Genomic DNA, 15,509 nt, shown 5'->3' with positions numbered 1-15,509 from the left:
ACAAACAAATTCATAAGGATAAATTTAATAGCCGGACAGCAGAGGGGATAAAAGACTTGGAAAAGCACTTACCCTTACAAACAGGTTGGGCATAACGACGTCCTGAAGGCAGCAGTGAAAATTCTTTTTCTAAGACATGCCCAGAAGTTCCCAGAATACTCTCAAAACCTGTTGTTCCCGTAGGGAGCCAAGGTCTCTCTGCTTGAGTCCAATCATTTTGGAACAGATTTTTACCACACTGTTACGACTGTTTCTGTCCCAGAATGACAGGTCGTTGAACCAACAAATAAAATAATAAGTTAAAAGACTTTCAATGAAGGACTAATAAAAACGACAGAGAATCACTGGACTCACAGAAAAATAATTCAACATACGAAGGAAAAGAATCCTCTGCTGTCCACGTTTGACCAGTGCTTCAGTGTTGAAATCAAATTTAAGCTGGTTGTCAAACACAGCGCCCAGATATTTGTAGGAGCTGACAATTTCAATCTTCTCTCCATCTATGACACTCTCAGTGAAGGCCTGCTTGTTACGTCTAAAATCTACCAACATTTCTTTAGTTTTGGATGCATTCAATTCTAAAAAGTTGTCCTTACGCCAGTCTACAAATGCAGGGAGAGCCACACCTTGGTTATGTTGGGCACTCTGAAGGAGAAACAACAGCACAGTATCATCCAAAAACTTTAAGCTAAGCTAACCGCAGTATTGACACTGTTTCTAATGTAGTTTGTCATATACCTTTCTTTTAAAGGTGTTCATTGAGAGGACAAGTCTTGGGAGTACTGTAATGATTTAAATGTGTTTTGCACAGAAAATAAACCCGCCAAACAGACCAGCCGTTGCCCGCCTCTTTCCTCTACACACACGAACACAACGCAGAGACAGTAGCAGACTGGCTACAATTGCAGAGAGTCCCATTTTTGATTTTTCTCAATCGGATTTCAGAAAAAAATGTAAGGTTCCAATAAGGTTAATCTAAAAGGGGTCCCACAGCGGCTTGGTGGTCAGTCCTGTTGCCTCACAGCATGAGGGTTCCTAGTTTGAATCTCAACAGAGGTCTTTGTGTGGAGTTTCCATGTTCCCCTGTCTTTGCCTGTAGAGAGCTGGGGAGACTCCATCATGACCTCAAGTATTCAAGATGGGGGTTTTTTCCCTACAGATGTGTTTTCATCTTTAGTGTTGTTTATGCAAATAGTCATTTTACTTAATTGATATACTACAGACCTTACATATGGCCATTTTCTTAAATTTTCTTCCCTAAAATTAAAGTATGTGCCATGCTAATATCTTAATGGTGTATCAGCGTTTCATGGTGTATTATAAATCATCATCTTTGCTGGACATGTGATATTTCTTATTTCACATTATAATATTGCTGTCTATTCCTATTTTAGCCTATGCGAAATTCCCTGCAGAGAGAGAGAAATAAATATAAACAAAGAAAATTCAGGGAGATTTAGCAAAAATGCGCCATCAAAGGGGTGTTAAAGAAGCTTATTCATTCCAACAGCTCGATAAAACATTGAAAGCCTCAAGGCACATACATGACAAAAGGTATGTAGCCTTTCAGCTACTACAGCTGAAAAAAAACGTTGCTATTGCATTGATTTTAAATATATGTGGTAATGCACTATAACATAATGGCAGAAAAGTTACGTGGAGAGTAAGGAAACATTAGCATTTATTTGATTCTTTTTTTGTCATGGTTTTGCATGTGGGCGAGAGTGCTCATATGGACCTTGAGAAGGGGAAGAAGCTTCTATCTATTTTGTGGGAAGTCCGACTGATGGAGCAAACATTCACTGGCCTCCCCTCTGAATCATTAGTATTCCCCAGCTTGCTTTGTTTCTTCTGTATCTAACCAGTTATCTAAAAATCCCAAACTGGATGTAGGAACATATGCCTGGCAGCTGAGCTCAGCTTTGGAAAGGTTTATTAGATGGTCCAGTTTGCAGTTTCATCTGCCTGAATCTCCTTAAATTATATGGAAACTTAAAGGGGACCTATTATGGCATCTAATACCTATTTTAAACAGGCCTTGAATGTCTTAAAAACAAGCTTTTGATTGTTTTTGCTAAATAAATTAGAAATTCAGCCTCTGAGCCATGTCTTTATCTTCCCAGTTCCTAACCTCCTTCTCTATGTGGGATTCTGAGTGGGCGGGCGGCTCGCATTTCACGCATCGCTCCTGTCGTGACGTCACGACAAGAGCAGAATCCGAACGGCTCGTAGAAGTCACATGACACTGGACGGCTCATCCGGGCGGCTGTACAGACACTGCAGAATTTGGTTGCTTTCCTCCTTCTCTGAGTTGGCAGGCTGAGGGGAGACAATGTGGGAAACCACGCCCACAACTAACTCCGCCGGCCGGAGCTTCCACCATTTTTCGTAGCGGTGTATCACGCCATCGCGTCAGGCAGCCAATCAGCACAGAGCCTCATTATCATAGCCCCGCCCACTCAGAATCCCACATATAGAAGGAGGTTAGAAACTGGGAAGATAAAGACATGGCTCAGAGACTGAATTTCTAATTTATTTAGCAAAAACAATCAAAAGCTTGTTTTTAAGACATTCAAGGCCTGTTTAAAATAGGTATTAGATGCCATAATAGGTCCCCTTTAAATTCATTCCGGTCTTTCTGCGCTGCTTGTTCCCTCGCCCGTCTGTCGCGATGACGCTTATATTCCGCGCTGGGCTTGTTTTCGAAACAAAGTTTCAAGATGGCAGCACGCAGTAAACGCTGGTCAAGAGCAGAGACCATTTATTTAATAAATAGCTTGGAGGACCTGGTAATAATTCAGATTGAAGGAAACATAAACATTGTGAGCGCTTCAAAGTTGTAGCGGCTAAGCGGCTAAGTTTGTTTTTCTTCCGGTAGACGTAACTTCCGGTCCCCCCCTATCCAATAAGAACCTTCCCAACCCCCAGACCTTAAGAGGAATTGGATAAAGCCGATCAAACGTGTTTTCCATGTAAACTTGAAGGAAAATAGTTTAATTCGGAATAATTTAATTCGGAATAATTAATTCATCATGTAACCGTGGCCAATGACAAACTGGGATTAAGAGCATACTGTATATTTGAGTGTCTAAAGTGAGTATCAAATCTGACTGGTTTCCCTGTTCCTTTGTTTTGTTTTTCAAATTCTCATCAGTAGATATAAAATTAATTTAACTTCAGAAAAGCATGAGATACAAATGTTCTTCCAGTGCAGTGACGAGTGTCTTCTTAGAGAGTAACACAGAGATTTTACTCCTCCCAGCTCTGAAAAAAAAAAAAAAATCTAATTTTAGATGTAAGCACTGTAAAGGGGCTGGGGGATCTCAACAGGTCTAACAGTTGGATACCTCATTACAGCATGCGAGATTGAAGACCTACTGGGTTTTTGATGGAAAAAGTGTTGCTGTGTTCTGTGGGCCTGAAGCAAGAAACATTGTTTTAGGTTGTTTTTTCTACAAGATCCCACCTGGCTTCATCAGAATAATAATCTGTGTGCACAGCTCTGTCCCGGGTATTATTTGGATATTCCTCTTGCTTGTCAGAGTGACTCTTTTTTATTTAAATAGTCCTGATATTAACATACCAGACCAAAGCAACCGCAATATTTAAACAACCGCTATGATTTCAGTTAGGGGAATAGAGAAGTGGTGAGTTACAGACAGGGGCGGAGCAGGGGTCCCAGCCTAGGGGGGGCGAAGCATTCTAGATGGGCCCTTGTGGCCTAAACATCCCCGTTAAAACATAATCGATAAAAAAATCCCACAGATCAGCTCTCTGACACACAACCACAGCAGCAGCAACACGGTCAGAACCATCACATGAGGTTCTAGCACCATGGATTTTGCCACTTATTATGCCAAACCTAATTATAAGCCTAATGCAGACTTAAAGATATAGGTATCAAACTGGAGATAAAAATCTAAAGACATCCAGTGATGTCTATGGAAGCTCATTTCCTCCAGTAAAAGAAAAAAATAAGATGAAATCTTAGCCTTAAAAATAAAAATATCCCCACGGTAAGTCATAATTATGACATAAAAAGTCATAATTTCGACTTTTTATCTCATAATTATGACTTATCGTGGGGATATTTTTATTTTTAAGGCTAAGTTTTCATCTGAGCCATAGATGCCGGATTCGCCGAGTAGATCAATTCAGACACACATGTTCAACCTCCACGACAGTTTACAATGTGCGACGACATGTATTTAACACAATCAGACACAGCGGTCAAACAGTAACAAACAATATAGGAAAGGTCATATATTCAGCATTATGACAATGTTATCAGAAATAATTAATATTATGACAGCTTACCAATGATGGTTTCATCCAGCAGATGGGCAGAAAACCACAACAAAACATATTTCCATCTGGGGTGGGGGGTAGCACATTGAACGACCCAAATTGCAAAAACTTTAATTTTAAAACTTGTTCAAATCCGAACTATTTCCGAACCATCAGTCGGTTCTTCATCGCCGCAAACCTTTTAATAACTTTGCTCTTATCTATGGCGAAGTCTCTCTCGATTGAGAGATAGTCTGGCCTCATCCATGCTGCCTCATCCTTAAAAAGTCTCAAATTCCATTTTTGCTAAAATAAGGCATTTAAATGTCTTAATTTGTCTTAAATCTCAATCCAAGGGTCTTCATTTTATTCATTAAAGAGTTTATTTAATCGTTTTGAGGAGAATCTCCTGCGGATGTCCTAAATCTGTGTTGCCAGGTTGGGCAGGTTTCAGCCCAATTAGGCTGAAAAATATATATTTGGGCTGCTTTACCTGGTTTTTACTAAATATTTAGGAGAAATTATTAACAAATAAAGTTTCCATTATGGCAGAGAAAAGTAGAAACTTACACAATAAACTCACTGATGATATATTTGCTTTAATCTACTCAATTTTATTGTATTTTTTGTTTGGAGCCTGAACTTTTTTTTAGGTTATTTAGTCATATGAAGATGAAATGTATTATGCATTTAATAATTATTGGTTTTAATGGAGAATGTAAGATTCGGGCTGGTTTTCATTATTTCGGTGGGTTTTACGTTGCATTTGGGCTGGAACCTGTCAGATCTGGCAACCTCAACCTCGGCACTGGATTTCTTAATGAATCGTCTTTTTGGTCACAATAAACTTGCTCTCATCAACGGCGATGTCCCTCTGGATTGAGAGCAATGTGAGGTTTGATTGTCTGGTCTCATCAATGCAGCCCGGAGAGAGTTTTTAATCAACTTCAGCTGCTGAAACTCAGCATGACTTTAAGGCTCTGATGCGACAACTGGCTCGACGCGCACCCTAGGTTCTGCGTTGGTGTAACGCGGGACCATAAATCAGCCTTAAACAGATGCGTCTGCGAACCCGTGCATGACAGGCAGACACACACGGGGAGAAGGGACTATTTCTTTCATTTTTATTTTTTAAACAACTTTATCCTTATGAACACAAGTTTTATACAGTCCAACGTTCCTTATTTTATTCAGAACGCTTTTTTTTTCCTCTTCGGAGTGGGCCCCCCCGGAGCAGTGGCCCGGGGCGGCCGCCCCCCCTGCCCCCCCGCCTGCTCCGCTAGCGGTTACAGAAGAGTATTAGGACCATGCAGGAGAAAAAATATTTCAGAGAGGAAGATTTTTTTTTATTGTGCACTTCAAGAAAAAAATCGAAATGTCAAGAACAAAGGCGAAACCTTTTTTCTCAACATTTCAACTTTATTCACAAAATTTTGACTTTTTTCTTGACATTTCGACTTTTTTCTCAAAATTGTACTTTAACATTATTCTTGACATTTCCATTTTTTTCTCGAAATTGTACTTCAACATTATTCTTGCCATTTTTACTTTTCTCGAAGTGCATAATGGAAAAAATATATATAATATCTCCTCTAAAATATTATTTTCTGCCTGGCCCTAATACTCAGTCTTAAATTCCAGTGCATCATGTCATGCAAATTTAATGGAAGTTTAATTACATCATACAATGTGGGCCATAGATCATAAATCACTTGGTGCAAGCAATAGTTTTGTTCTTTTTTTGTTCTTTTTTGAGAATTCCGGAAGGATTTGGATTTCTCCAAATTTCAAAGCATGCGACTAGTAGTAAGTGTTTCAAAGTAAATGACATTTTATTGGACTTTCCTCACATGTATTTGTTTATAAGACTGTTGTGTCTCATTTTTACAACATACATGTACAAGTTTTTAATATGATCGGACCTGAATTTTACCTGCCACATTAAGACAGTAGTGAAGTCCGCCTATTATCACCTAAAGAACATATCGATGATTAAAGGATTGATGTCTTAGTAGGACTTAGAAAAATCTTTATCTTCAGTAGACTGGAGTACTGTAACGCTGTTCTCACGGGTTTATCACGAGTCCTCACTAAGACCAAGAGAGTTGACCCTATAACTCAAGTTCTTAAATCTTTACACTGGCTTTCTGTCTGTCAAAGAATAGATTTTAAAATCCTGCAGTTGGTTTATAAATCTCTGAATGGTCTTGGACCAAAATACACCTCTGATCTCCTTGTTCATAATAAATCAAACAGAACCCTCAGGTCGTCAGGGTCTGTACCCAGAGTTAGAACCAAACACGGTGAGGCAGCGTTCAGCTTTTATACTCCCCACCTGTGGAACAAACTCCCAGAATGCATCAAAGCTGCTGAAAATCTCACTTGCTTTAAATCTTTTTATTTACTGCTGCATTTCAGTAATCCACCATAATACACTGCAACCAGTAGCGGAGCCAGAGGGGGGTGAGGGGCCGGTCGCCACGGGGCCCACAAGCTCATAGGGCCCAATGATAGGGCCCCGTTTTGTGTGATACATTCATATATAATCGTAAATTGTAGGCTATAATTACGATAAAATGTGCATTGTGCGGCCAGTGTAGGCTAATTCTTACTTTACAACTGTCCTGAACGCATCATGGCTGTGAGCCAACGCTGATTGGCTGTAACAGTTACAGCCAATTTTCCTACTCGGCAGGTTTGCTGCCATGAAGGAGATGAGCGCTAAACTTTAAAAGAGGACTAAGCATGTACAAAGTTTTGAATGTTACCCTGTTTTACACGTTACCTGGATTATTTTGTTCGGGCCAAGGGTTATGGAAGAGTCAACTACCATTGGTGAGTCAGTGTAACCTTCTTAAATAATGTCTTTATCAGAATGTTGTGGTAGCCTTGACCACCTGCCTATTTGAATGTGCTTTGTGTTGTTGTCAACTAGACCGCCGAGTCTATTCTCTGTTATAGAGCTCAGAAATTATGTTATAGACCGCTGTGTCTATATCTATCTAAATAGATTAAATATTTATTTAAGGTGTATCAAAGATGGAACTGAGTCAGTCCGTGACTATCTGAGTTTTCAGCGCCATGTGCCTTTTTTTTTGTGACTTTACTCTGCTTTCTGCAGAATAGGCCTATAGGCTTGCTTGGCTCAATAAAAGTGAGAATAAATGTTGTTTGATGGGTAGGATGAGGTGTTGTTGAACGTTAAAATGAATATCATAAGGGTCCATCGAGAATGCTCCGCCCCCTCTGTACTGAGACCCACGCTCCGCCTAGTTTTGTGATGAAATTATGACGAAAAATAAGTAGCTTTATATAGTGGGACTGTTCCAAAAAGTAGTTGAATAGATAAAGTAGTGTAACATGAATTAGTTTTCTGGATATTGCCTGTCTGATTTCCTAGTTTTTAAAAGTGTATTAAATAAAAGTATTGTCGCAAAGGCAATTTTGGTTTCCCCCCAAAATAGCATCTTTTTCCCACTTTCTCTGAAGGAATTCAGATGCACAAATGCAGGTGAAACATTAATACAAAAAAAATTAAGTTTCATGTCTTTATACGGTTGCAACAGATGGAAATCGAATAGGTTTCCAGTGAATTACTTAATTACCAATTATCATTAAAGTAAATCTTATCCTAAAAGTGAAACTTCCAGGTACAGTAAAACCCACATATACGATTTCCCACCCTTTATAGAATCTTGTTTGATGTAATCAGTATCATATCACCTATGGCTTCTTAACAATATTCTGCTGTCGGGAAAAACTAATGAGTGCACTTCATTGTGAGTGACAGTGGGCCAATAAGAGTTGGTGGAGATTACGAAGATATTATTGATTGAGAGGCAATGAAAAACAAGTAACCACTTAATACCCAAAGCTCAGATTTCTGGAGAGAGCCTGATAATGAATGTTCTTCTGATAATATTCTGCATTGTGCTCTCATTTTATGAGAATGGGGTGGTTTTATCAAATTAGACAGGCCTATATTATGGATGCAAAGCAAAAAGCTTATAGTAATGTGAAACCTGCTATCTGGTTCTTTTTTCTTTCTTCTCGTTTTTCTCTGCCACAGCACTGCTGGTATTTTAAGATAGGCACTAACTAAATCAGAGTTTCTGAATCTACTTCAGGCTAAAACCTACTGGTGGATAACTGTAAAAAAAAATAAAAAAATACACTGCTGAACATTGAGACTATTTGCCTGTATTTTACAGTATTTTATCAGATGCTGTCATAACGCCGTCAGGAGGTCCCGTCCTTTTAATCTCTCCAGATCATCATCCATTTGAAGTTTTTTTCCTGGGAGTCTGTAATGATCATTTTTTAAACCAGGTTCCAGAGGGGAAAGATTTGAAGATGCCGTTTACGTGGCTCCGTTGTTACTGCCTCTCCACAACTATTCTGAAACACACACTTAAACGTATCTAAGACTGTATGCATGTACTTCTCAAAAAGGGCAAACACTGATATTAATCCCAACATATATGTAAAAGGTAAACAAATTGAGGTGGTGCAAGACTTTAAATACCTCGGAATCACTCTTGACCCTCAACTCCTTTTCAAACACCAGATAAAAAAGAATCAAGTTTAACTTGTCCAACTTCAGGTTTATTAGGAACAACTTAACTCCTGAGACAGCAAAATTATATTGTGATACCATGATCATACCACACATGCAAAACAAGCTGGGCAAGACGGGTCTCAAACTCAAATTGCCCTGGGGCCACTGCAAGTATTGTCATCTCATAAGAGGGCCACTTCAGTTTTCATGTACGACAAGAAAGTGCAATGTGTCTGAAATTTTACTTCTTTTTCAATTCGTACATGACATACTGAACTGCAAAATACAATTATATAATTTTTTTTAATAGGTTTTTTAACACAACAAAATCATTTTCCCTTACTTTGAATTATCTTGCATACCTTACTGAAACCTTACAATCAACTAAGAAATGCGGTCCTTGCATACATTTGTACCTCTGTTCTATTTCTTGCCAGGCACTACACAGCGCTTCTGCTCACACAGATGAGCTACATTTGCCCTTATGGAGGTCACAGTTGAAACCCTGAGTACAGCTTCAAGATGGGCATTACTAAGCCTGGACCTGTACTTGCACTTATTAAAGTTCATAGTAGAGAAAAGTTTCTCACACACATATGTGCTCCAAAAAAAAGACATAATACCCAACTGAATACTTTGGACAGCTCTGGGAAGGATGGACCTAATTCCCTCAGAAATTGTCCAGTCTTGTCTGCTTCTCCCTGTACATCTCTGAATGTATTTTTCAGTTCACTGTTGCACTGTAAGTCGATAAGTTCCATTTGCAACACACTGGGCACACTCTCCACATCAGCTGAGAAGGGGTCTGCAAACAGCTGGAAAGTGTCACGATGTGCCTTAAAGTCGGCAAAGCGCAGGTCAAATTCCTGCAGTAGGCTTTCAATAGCAGAAGCAGATTTGTCCCCACTGAATGCTGCAGCCTCCTCCACAAGAGATCTGCATGTGTTGCTTTGTGGTGAAGGCTTTTACACTTTCATAAGCTGCTGTGACTAGTTGACCAGGACCCTGCAGCTTCAGGTTAAGGATATTCAGCTCCTGTGTGATGTCCACTAGGAATGCAAGGTCCATGACCCATTTTGGATCATCTACAGTAATTCAGGGAGATCCATTCTGCCATCATCCAGGAATCTCTTCACCTCTGATCTTAACTCAAAAATTCTCTTGAGGACATTTCCTCTGCTAAGCCAGCGCACCTCAGTAAAATAAAGCACATCACCATATGCTGCGTCTGTTGGTGAATGATGCAGTGCAAAACAATTGCTGGATCTGCATTTTCCTCCGCTAACTTTCTCTGCACCAGCGCTACCAGTCCATTTTTTTCACCTGTCATGGAAGGGGCCCCATCAGTGGTAATGCCGACCAGTCGCGTCCATGGCAACCCAGCGTGTTCAATCGCGTCACACAGATGTTGAAAGATGTCTTTGGCTGTAGTCCGTCCGTACATTGGAGACACACTCAGTAACTCTTCTCTCACTTCAAATTGTTCATTCATTACCCTGATGAAAATGGCTAGTTGAGCAGTGCCGGTTTTATCTGTGCTTTCATCAAGTGCCACGCAGTATGCAGTGAAAACGCTAGCTTTGGTGCGTAACTGCTCGTAAATGTCACTTGACAACACGCTAATCCGCTCTGTTTGCCGAGAAATATTGTTAAACAAAAGCTCGTCCTTTTCGGACACAGGACATTAGCAACTTTCAACATGCAGTCCTTAAGTAATTAACTCACTCACCACATAACTGGCTTCAACACCAGCATTAGCTTCCTTCTTGGCTTTATGGAAAAGATTTTGCTGAGATAGCCCTCTCTGTAGCTGCATAGCTCGTTGTCTCCTCTCATATACCTGGTACTTCTCATACTGTTCTCCATGTCTAGTCCAGTAGTGGCGTTTGAGATTATATTCCTTTAGAACAGCGACTTTTTCTTTGCATATCAGACAGGTAGCATTTCCACTAAACTCCACAAAAAATACTGCAATGTCCATCTTTCTTTAAACTGTCTGTGTTCATCACCACTTTCCTTTTTGCTTTGGAAAGAGACATCTTTGTTGTTAGCAGCAGTTAGCAGACCCAAATCCCGCTCGCTACATCAACAACAGCCGCTCGACCTTTGACATTACCTTTGACCCGACGGAAATGCTTTAGGCCTACATTTTTTTAAAACGTGTTTTTATTAAAATTTTATACGAAGAGGGTAATTTAAATTGGTATGAAACAATTATAAAAAATAGGTAAATGGAAAAAATAATTTTACGAGCCAGATTACATTACATTTTTGACATTGGGTGCGGGTCGGGGGGAGGGGCAGCGGGGGCCGCAAACGGCCCGCGGGCCGACAGTTTGAGACCTCTGCTGTAAGACAACACCAAAACAAATTGAAATAGTCTACAAACAAGCCCTGGAAGTATTGGATAAAAAACCCAAAACATACCATCACTGTCAGATATTAAAAAAAGCATGAGCGCTTAAACTGGGACAACATTGTAAAATATAATGACGCTATTTTGATTTATAAAATCTTTCATGGCCAGGCACCACCCCACTACAAGAATTTGTGAAAAGAAATTCAAACAGATTAACCAGAGCTGGTGTTAGAGGCGACTGTATACAGTAGTTCCTTTTAGAAAACGTGCTTTTAGTCAGACCACTTTTTCGGTTTGTGCCTCTCACACCTGGAATGCAACACCAAGCACGATACATGAACTTCCGAATCTGACCTCTTTCACCAAACATTTTAAATCATGGCTATTGGAGGAACAACACTGTTATCACAACCAGTCTTAAACTTGTGTCATTTGTCTTAATGTTAATTATTTGTTTTAATTTGTACGTACTAGGGGCATTGTGCAATGCAACACACACTTTGTATGTCACACAACTTGGATACTCTCAGTACCATAATATTACCATCCCTGGTATTTCATTATTGTAATATGCATTTTTTGCTCAAGGCACTTTAAACTCAAGTCACTTTAGATACAATCCATACTGCTTTTAAATGCTGCTAAATCTATTTTGCTACTATGTATGTTTTATGTTTGTTCCCTTGTTTGATTGTATTGTTTGACTGAATTGTTTTTATGTTTTCTGTGGGGACTGCGGGTGGAAACTAGCATTTCTGCTAAAATCCGGTGTATTTACACTGCTTGCATTGTCCCGTCTAAATAAACTTTGATTTGATTTGAATTGTTTTGATATGTGCAAAAGGCTCAAGGAGCTACAGTAACCTCTTACACCCCACTTTCCCTTTGCATATGGCCTGCTCTCTCTCTCCTACCTCTGCTCGCCCTTTGTCCACAACAAGTCTGGGCACCTGCGTGAAGCTGGCCCCTCACCCCACGCAAAATTCAGTGAAAATAATCTCAATCGTTTGTGCTGCGTTAGTGCTAGTTTGTGCAGAAAGAAATTTCGTTTGTGCTGCTTTAGTTTTGAAGATATGTTATTTTCCAAAGGTCATTCAAAGTTCACGCAGCCCCCCGACTTTCTCCAAAATAAACCAAAATGGTCTAGTTTGTTTGTGCTGCGTTAGTGCTGGTTTGTGCAGAAAGAAATTTCGTTTGTGCTGCTTTAGTTTTGAAGATATAACGGGTTAATTATGACACGATGACGTCACGCAGCCCCCCAACTTTGTCCAAAATTAACCAAAATGGTCTAGTTTGTTTGTGCTGCATTAGTGCTGGTTTGTGCAGAGAAAAAAATCGTTTGGGCTGCTTTAGTTTTGAAGATATAACCGGTTTATGACACAATGACGCCACCGCAGCTCCCCATGAAGCTGGCCCCCCACCCCACGCAAAACTCAGTGAAAATATTCACAATCGTTTGTGCTGCGTTAGTGCTGGTTTGTGCAGAAATAAATTTTGTTTGTGCTGCTTTAGTTTTGAAGATATAACCGGTTTATGACACTATGGAACTATGGAATATCGACCAATCAAAAGAATGGGCGTAGCCAATTTACACCAATGAAGGTCAAGGACTCTGAACCAAGTCCAATGACACCACTCACGACTCTTTATGTCAAACCATTCAAAAGTTATGGCAGAAAATAGGGACTATCAAATATGGACCAATCAGAAGAAGAGGCGAGGCTAATTTGCACCAATTATGTTCAAGGACTCAAAACCGAGTCCGATGACACCCCCCACGAGTCTTTATATTAAACCATTCAAAAGTTATAGCAGAAAGTAGGATCTATCAAATATGGACCAATCAGATGCGCTTTTTGCCGTCTATCATCGCCACGGTAACACTTTTGACTGAAGGCATATGCAGCATTCAGAACCATCTGGAGATAGGAGATGGAGGAAGAACTAACCCCCACATAAAGGGCGTTGCTATAGTCCAACCAAGTGATGACAAAGGCATGGATAACTATTTCGAGCTGTTGTTTTGAAAGAATTGGCTTCATTTTAGCCAGCTGCAGCAAATGATAAAAACTTGATTTGACAACCGCCATCTTTTTAGGAGGGACATAAATTTGACTGTCATCTGCATAAAAATTATAAAAAATCCCATGCTTCCTAAGTATGGAGCCAAGCGGGAGCAAATACAAGGAGAACAAGAGGGGGCCGAGGACCGAGCCCTGCGGACCCCCACATTTATTACATGTTTATAACACAAAGGGGGGGGGGGGGTCAGTTATTTACTAATTTATAACATGTTTATAACACATTTATTACATGTTTATAACACAAAGGGGGGTAGGTTCAGTTATTTACTAGTTTATAATACATTTATTACATGTTTATAACACAAAGGGGGGGTAGGTTCAGTTATTTACTAGTTTATAACATGTTTATAACACATTTATTACATGTTTATAACACAAAGGGGGGGGGGTCTTTTCAGTTATTTACTAATTTATAATATTTTTACAACATGTTTATAACACAAAGAGGGGGGTCTTTTCAGTTATTTACTAATTCATAATATTTTCATAACATATTTATAACACAAAAGGGGGGGTCTTTTCAGTTATTCACTAATTTATAATATTTTCATAACATGTTTACTAATTTATAATATTTTCATAACATGTTTATAACACAAGGGGGGGTCTTTTCAGTTATTCACTAATTTATGATATTTTCATTACATGCTTATAACACAAAGGGGGGGGGGGTCTTTTCAGTTATTTACTAATTTATAACACATCTATTACATGTTTATAACACAAAGGGGGGGGGGTCTTTGCAGTTATTTACTAATTTATAACACATTTATTACATGTTTATAACACAAAGGGGGGGGGTCTTTTCAGTTATTCACTAATTTATAATATTTTCATAACATGCTTATAACACAAAGGGGGGTCTTTTCAGTTATTTACTAATTTATAATATTTTCATAACATGTTTATAACAAAAAGGGGGGGGTCTTTTCAGTTATTCACTAATTTATAATATTTTCATAACATGCTTATAACACAAAGGGGGGGGGGTCTTTTCAGTTATTTACTAATTTATAATATTTTCATAACATGTTTATAACACAAAGGGGGGCGGGGTCTTTTCAGTTATTTACTAATGTATAAAATTGTTAAAACATGTTTAAAACACAAAGGGGGGGGGGTCTTTTCAGTTATTCACTAATTTATAATATTTTCATAACATGTTTATAACACAAAGGGGGGGGTCTTTTCATTTATTTACAAATTTATAATATTTTCATAACATGTTTATAACAAAAGGGGGGGTCTTTGCAGTTATTTACTAATTTATAACACATTTATTACATGTTTCTAACACAAAGGAGGGGGATCTTTTCAGTTATTTACTAATTTATAACACATTTATTACATGCTTATAACACAAGGGGGGGTCTTTTCAGTTATTCACTAATTTATAATATTTTCATAACATGTTTATAACACAAAGGGGGGGTCTTTTCAGTTATTCACTAATTTATAATATTTTCATAACATGCTTATAACACAAAGGGGGGGGGGGTCTTTTCAGTTATTCACTAATTTATAATATTTTCATAACATGCTTATAACACAAAGGGGGGGTCTTTGTAGTTATTTACTAAATTATAACACATTTATTACATGTTTATAACACAAAGGGGGGGTCTTTTCAGTTATTTACTAATTTATAACACATTTATTACATGCTTATAACACAAAAGGGGGGGTCTTTTCAGTTATTTACTAATTTATAATATTTTCATAACATGTTTATAACACAAAAGGGGGGTCTTTTCAGTTGTTCACTAATTTATAATATTTTCATAACATGCTTATAACACAAAGGGGGGGGTCTTTTCAGTTATTCACTAATTTATAATATTTTCATAACATGTTTATAACACAAAGGGGGGGTCTTTTCAGTTATTCACTAATTTATAATATTTTCACAACATGTTTATAACACAAAGGGGGGGGGGTCTTTTCATTTATTTACAAATTTATAATATTTTCATAACATTTTTATAACACAAAGGGGGGGGGGGGTCTTTTCAGTTATTCACTAATTTATAACACATTTATTACATGTTTATAACACAAAGGGGGGGGGGGGTCTTTTCAGTTATTTACTAATTTATAATATTTTTACAACATGTTTATAACACAAAAGGGGGGGTCTTTTCAGTTATTCACTAATTTATAATATTTTCATAACATGTTTACTAATTTATAATATTTTCATAACATGTTTATAACACAAGGG

The sequence above is a fragment of the Cololabis saira genome, chromosome 16 (assembly GCF_033807715.1).
Source record: "Cololabis saira isolate AMF1-May2022 chromosome 16, fColSai1.1, whole genome shotgun sequence".
NCBI classification, from domain to species: Eukaryota; Metazoa; Chordata; class Actinopteri; order Beloniformes; family Belonidae; genus Cololabis; species Cololabis saira.
This window is presented reverse-complemented; position numbering follows the sequence as displayed.